Consider the following 7083-nt stretch of genomic DNA (forward strand, 5'->3'; position numbering starts at 1 on the left):
TCGTGACCACCCCCAAAAAATTTAAAAATCCACCCAAAACCTAAAAAAATTGAAATTTTTATATGAAAAACTTCTTTTGCCCATATCTCCTTAAATATGCGTCCTAGAGCGAAAAGGACTTTAATTCGTGACCACCCCCAAAAAATTGAAAAATCCACCCAAAACCTAAAAAAAATTAAATTTTTATATGAAAAACTTCTTTTGCCCATATCTCCTTAAATATGCGTCCTAGAGCGAAAAGGACTTTAATTCGTGACCACCCCCAAAAAATTGAAAAATCCACCCAAAACCTAAAAAAATTGAAATTTTTATATGAAAAACTTCTTTTGCCCATATCTCCTTAAATATGCGTCCTAGAGCGAAAAGGACTTTAATTCGTGACCACCCCCAAAAAATTGAAAAATCCACCCAAAACCTAAAAAAATTTAAATTTTTATATGAAAAACTTCTTTTACCCATATCTCCTTAAATATGCGTTCTAGAGCGAAAAGGACTTTAATTCGTGACCACCCCCAAAAAATTGAAAAATCCACCCAAAACCTAAAAAAATTTAAATTTTTATATGAAAAACTTCTTTTGCCCATATCTCCTTAAATATGCGTCCTAGAGCGAAAAGGACTTTAATTCGTGACCACCCCCAAAAAATTGAAAAATCCACCCAAAACCTACAAAAATTGAAATTTTTATATGAAAAACTTCTTTTGCCCATATCTCCTTAAATATGCGTCCTAGAGCGAAAAGGACTTTAATTCGTGACCACCCCCAAAAAATTGAAAAATCCACCCAAAACCTAAAAAAATTGAAATTTTTATATGAAAAACTTCTTTTGCCTATATCTCCTTAAATATGCGTCCTAGAGCGAAAAGGACTTTAATTCGTGACCACCCCCAAAAAATTGAAAAATCCACCCAAAACCTACAAAAATTGAAATTTTTATATGAAAAACTTCTTTTGCCCATATCTCCTTAAATATGCGTCCTAGACCGAAAAGGACTTTAATTCGTGACCACCCCCAAAAAATTGAAAAATCCACCCAAAACCTAAAAAAATTGACATTTTTATATGAAAAACTTCTTTTGCCCATATCTCCTTAAATATGCGTCCTAGAGCGAAAAGGACTTTAATTCGTGACCACCCCCAAAAAATTGAAAAATCCACCCAAAACCTAAAAAAAATTGAAATTTTTATATGAAAAACTTCTTTTGCCCATATCTCCTTAAATATGCGTCCTAGAGCGAAAAGGACTTTAATTCGTGACCACCCCCAAAAAATTGAAAATCCACCCAAAACCTAAAAAAATTGAAATTTTTATATGAAAAACTTCTTTTGCCCATATCTCCTTAAATATGCCTCCTAGAGCGAAAAGGCCTTTAATTCGTGACCACCCCCAAAAAATTGAAAAATCCACCAAAACCTAAAAAAATTGAAATTTTTATATGAAAAACTTCTTTTGCCCATATCTCCTTAAATATGCGTCCTAGAGCGAAAAGGACTTTAATTCGTGACCACCCCCAAAAAATTGAAAAATCCACCCAAAACCTAAAAAAATTGAAATTTTTATATGAAAAATTTCTTTTGCCCATATCTCCTTAAATATGCGTTCTAGAGCGAAAAGGACTTTAATTCGTGACCACCCCCAAAAAATTGAAAAATCCACCCAAAATCTACAAAAATTTAAATTTTTATATGAAAAACTTCTTTTGCCCATATCTCCTTAAATATGCGTCCTAGAGCGAAAAGGACTTTAATTCGTGACCACCCCCAAAAAATTGAAAAATCCACCCAAAACCTAAAAAAATTGACATTTTTATATGAAAAACTTCTTTTGCCCATATCTCCTTAAATATGCGTCCTAGAGCGAAAAGGACTTTAATTCGTGACCACCCCCAAAAAAATTGAAAAATCCACCCAAAACCTAAAAATATTGAAATTTTTATATGAAAAACTTCTTTTGCCCATATCTCCTTAAATATGCGTCCTAGAGCGAAAAGGACTTTAATTCGTGACCACCCCCAAAAAATTTAAAAATCCACCCAACACCTACAAAAATTTAAATTTTTATATGAAAAACTTCTTTTGCCCATATCTCCTTAAATATGCGTCCTAGAGCGAAAAGGACTTTAATTCGTGACCACCCCCAAAAAATTGAAAAATCCACCCAAAACCTAAAAAAATTGAAATTTTTATATGAAAAACTTCTTTTGCCCATATCTCCTTAAATATGCGTTCTAGAGCGAAAAGGACTTTAATTCGTGACCACCCCCAAAAAATTGAAAAATCCACCCAAAACCTAAAAAAATTTAAATTTTTATATGAAAAACTTCTTTTGCCCATATCTCCTTAAATATGCGTCCTAGAGCGAAAAGGACTTTAATTCGTGACCACCCCCAAAAAATTGAAAAATCCACCCAAAACCTAAAAAAATTTAAATTTTTATATGAATAACTTCTTTTGCCCATATCTCCTTAAATATGCGTCCTAGAGCGAAAAGGACTTTAATTCGTGACCACCCCCAAAAAATTGAAAAATCCACCCAAAACCTAAAAAAATTGAAATTTTTATATGAAAAATTTCTTTTGCCCATATCTCCTTAAATATGCGTCCTAGAGCGAAAAGGACTTTAATTCGTGACCACCCCCAAAAAATTGAAAAATCCACCCAAAATCTACAAAAATTTAAATTTTTATATGAAAAACTTCTTTTGCCCATATCTCCTTAAATATGCGTCCTAGAGCGAAAAGGACTTTAATTCGTGACCACCCCCAAAAAATTGAAAAATCCACCCAAAACCTAAAAAAATTGAAATTTTTATATGAAAAACTTCTTTTGCCCATATCTCCTTAAATATGCGTCCTAGAGCGAAAAGGACTTTAATTCGTGACCACCCCCAAAAAATTGAAAAATCCACCCAAAACCTAAAAAAATTTAAATTTTTATATGAAAAACTTCTTTTGCCCATATCTCCTTAAATATGCGTCCTAGAGCGAAAAGGACTTTAATTCGTGACCACCCCCAAAAAATTGAAAAATCCACCCAAAACCTAAAAAAATTGAAATTTTTATATGAAAAACTTCTTTTGCCCATATCTCCTTAAATATGCGTCCTAGAGCGAAAAGGACTTTAATTCGTGACCACCCCCAAAAAATTGAAAAATCCACCCAAAACCTAAAAAAATTTAAATTTTTATATGAAAAACTTCTTTTACCCATATCTCCTTAAATATGCGTTCTAGAGCGAAAAGGACTTTAATTCGTGACCACCCCCAAAAAATTGAAAAATCCACCCAAAACCTAAAAAAATTTAAATTTTTATATGAAAAACTTCTTTTGCCCATATCTCCTTAAATATGCGTCCTAGAGCGAAAAGGACTTTAATTCGTGACCACCCCCAAAAAATTGAAAAATCCACCCAAAACCTACAAAAATTGAAATTTTTATATGACAAAACTTCTTTTGCCCATATCTCCTTAAATATGCGTCCTAGAGCGAAAAGGACTTTAATTCGTGACCACCCCCAAAAAATTGAAAAATCCACCCAAAACCTAAAAAAATTGAAATTTTTATATGAAAAACTTCTTTTGCCCATATCTCCTTAAATATGCGTCCTAGAGCGAAAAGGACTTTAATTCGTGACCACCCCCAAAAAATTGAAAAATCCACCCAAAACCTAAAAAAATTGAAATTTTTATATGAAAAACTTCTTTTGCCCATATCTCCTTAAATATGCGTCCTAGAGCGAAAAGGACTTTAATTCGTGACCACCCCCAAAAAATTGAAAAATCCACCCAAAACCTACAAAAATTGAAATTTTTATATGAAAAACTTCTTTTGCCCACATCTCCTTAAATATGCGTCCTAGAGCGACAAGGACTTTAATTCGTGACCACCCCCAAAAAATTGAAAAATCCACCCAAAACTTAAAAAAATTGAAATTTTTATATGAAAAACTTCTTTTGCCGATATCTCCTTAAATATGCGTCCTAGAGCGAAAAGGACTTTAATTCGTGACCACCCCCAAAAAATTGAAAAATCCACCCAAAACCTAAAAAAAATTGAAATTTTTATATGAAAAACTTCTTTTGCCCATATCTCCTTAAATATGCGTCCTAGAGCGAAAAGGACTTTAATTCGTGACCACCCCCAAAAAATTGAAAATCCACCCAAAACCTAAAAAAATTGAAATTTTTATATGAAAAACTTCTTTTGCCCATATCTCCTTAAATATGCCTCCTAGAGCGAAAAGGCCTTTAATTCGCGACCACCCCCAAAAAATTGAAAAATCCGCCCAAAACCTACAAAAATTGCAATTTTTATATGAAAAACTTCTTTTGCCCATATCTCCTTAAATATGCGTCCTAGAGCGAAAAGGACTTTAATTCGTGACCACCCCCAAAAAATTGAAAAATCCACCCAAAACCTAAAAAAATTGAAATTTTGCCCATATCTCCTTAAATATGCGTCCTAGAGCGAAAAGGACTTTAATTCGTGACCACCCCCAAAAAATTAAAAAATCCACCCAAAACCTAAAAAAAATTAAATTTTTATATGAACAACTTCTTTTGCCCATATCTCCTTAAATATGCGTTCTAGAGCGAAAAGGACTTTAATTCGTGACCACCCCCAAAAAATTGAAAAATCCACCCAAAACCTAAAAAAATTTAAATTTTTATATGAAAAACTTCTTTTGCCCATATCTCCTTAAATATGCGTCCTAGAGCGAAAAGGACTTTAATTCGTGACCACCCCCAAAAAATTGAAAAATCCACCCAAAACCTACAAAAATTGAAATTTTTATATGAAAAACTTCTTTTGCCCATATCTCCTTAAATATGCGTCCTAGAGCGAAAAGGACTTTAATTCGTGACCACCCCCAAAAAATTGAAAAATCCACCCAAAACCTACAAAAATTGAAATTTTTATATGAAAAACTTCTTTTGCCCATATCTCCTTAAATATGCGTCCTAGAGCGAAAAGGACTTTAATTCGTGACCACCCCCAAAAAATTGAAAAATCCACCCAAAACCTAAAAAAATTGACATTTTTATATGAAAAACTTCTTTTGCCCATATCTCCTTAAATATTCGTCCTAGAGCGAAAAGGACTTTAATTCGTGACCACCCCAAAAAATTGAAAAATCCACCCAAAACCTAAAAAAATTTAAATTTTTATATGAAAAACTTCTTTTGCCCATATCTCCTTAAATATGCGTCCTAGAGCGAAAAGGACTTTAATTCGTGACCACCCCCAAAAAATTGAAAAATCCACCCAAAACCTAAAAAAATTGACATTTTTATATGAAAAACTTCTTTTGCCCATATCTCCTTAAATATGCGTCCTAGAGCGAAAAGGACTTTAATTCGTGACCACCCCCAAAAATTTGAAAATCCTCCCAAAACCTAAAAAAATTGACATTTTTATATGAAAAACTTCTTTTGCCCATATCTCCTTAAATATGCGTCCTAGAGCGAAAAGGACTTTAATTCGTGACCACCCCCAAAAAATTGAAAAATCCACCCAAAACCTACAAAAATTGAAATTTTTATATGAAAAACTTCTTTTGCCCATATCTCCTTAAATATGCGTTCTAGAGCGAAAAGGACTTTAATTCGTGACCACCCCCAAAAAATTGAAAAATCCACCCAAAACCTAAAAAAATTTAAATTTTTATATGAAAAACTTCTTTTGCCCATATCTCCTTAAATATGCGTCCTAGAGCGAAAAGGACTTTAATTCGTGACCACCCCCAAAAAATTGAAAAATCCACCCAAAACCTACAAAAATTGAAATTTTTATATGAAAAACTTCTTTTGCCCATATCTCCTTAAATATGCGTCCTAGAGCGAAAAGGACTTTAATTCGTGACCACCCCCAAAAAATTGAAAAATCCACCCAAAACCTACAAAAATTGAAATTTTTATATGAAAAACTTCTTTTGCCCATATCTCCTTAAATATGCGTCCTAGAGCGAAAAGGACTTTAATTCGTGACCACCCCAAAAAATTGAAAAATCCACCCAAAACCTAAAAAAATTGAAATTTTTATATGAAAAACTTATTTTGCCCATATCTCCTTAAATATGCGTCCTAGAGCGAAAAGGACTTTAATTCGTGACCACCCCCAAAAAATTGAAAAATCCACCCAAAACCTACAAAAATTGAAATTTTTATATGAAAAACTTCTTTTGCCCATATCTCCTTAAATATGCGTCCTAGAGCGAAAAGGACTTTAATTCGTGACCACCCCCAAAAAATTGAAAAATCCACCCAAAACCTAAAAAAACTGAAATTTTTATATGAAAAACTTCTTTTGCCCATATCTCCTTAAATATGCGTCCTAGAGCGAAAAGGACTTTAATTCGTGACCACCCCCAAAAAATTGAAAAATCCACCCAAAACCTACAAAAATTGAAATTTTTATATGAAAAACTTCTTTTGCCCATATCTCCTTAAATATGCGTCCTAGAGCGAAAAGGACTTTAATTCGTGACCACCCCAAAAAAGTGAAAAATCCACCCAAAACCTACAAAAATTGAAATTTTTATATGAAAAACTTCTTTTGCCCATATCTCCTTAAATATGCGTCCTAGAGCGAAAAGGACTTTAATTCGTGACCACCCCCAAAAAATTGAAAAATCCACCCAAAACCTACAAAAATTGAAATTTTTATATGAAAAACTTCTTTTGCCCATATCTCCTTAAATATGCGTCCTAGAGCGAAAAGGACTTTAATTCGTGACCACCCCCAAAAAATTGAAAAATCCACCCAAAACCTAAAAAAACTGAAATTTTTATATGAAAAACTTCTTTTGCCCATATCTCCTTAAATATGCGTCCTAGAGCGAAAAGGACTTTAATTCGTGACCACCCCCAAAAAATTGAAAAATCCACCCAAAACCTAAAAAAATTGCAATTTTTATATGAAAAACTTCTTTTGCCCATATCTCCTTAAATATGCGTCCTAGAGCGAAAAGGACTTTAATTCGTGACCACCCCCAAAAAATTGAAAATCCACCCAAAACCTAAAAAAATTGAAATTTTTATATGAAAAACTTCTTTTGCCCATATCTCCTTAAATATGCCTCCTA

The sequence above is a fragment of the Haematobia irritans genome, chromosome 3 (assembly GCF_050003625.1).
Source record: "Haematobia irritans isolate KBUSLIRL chromosome 3, ASM5000362v1, whole genome shotgun sequence".
NCBI lineage: Eukaryota > Metazoa > Arthropoda > Insecta > Diptera > Muscidae > Haematobia > Haematobia irritans.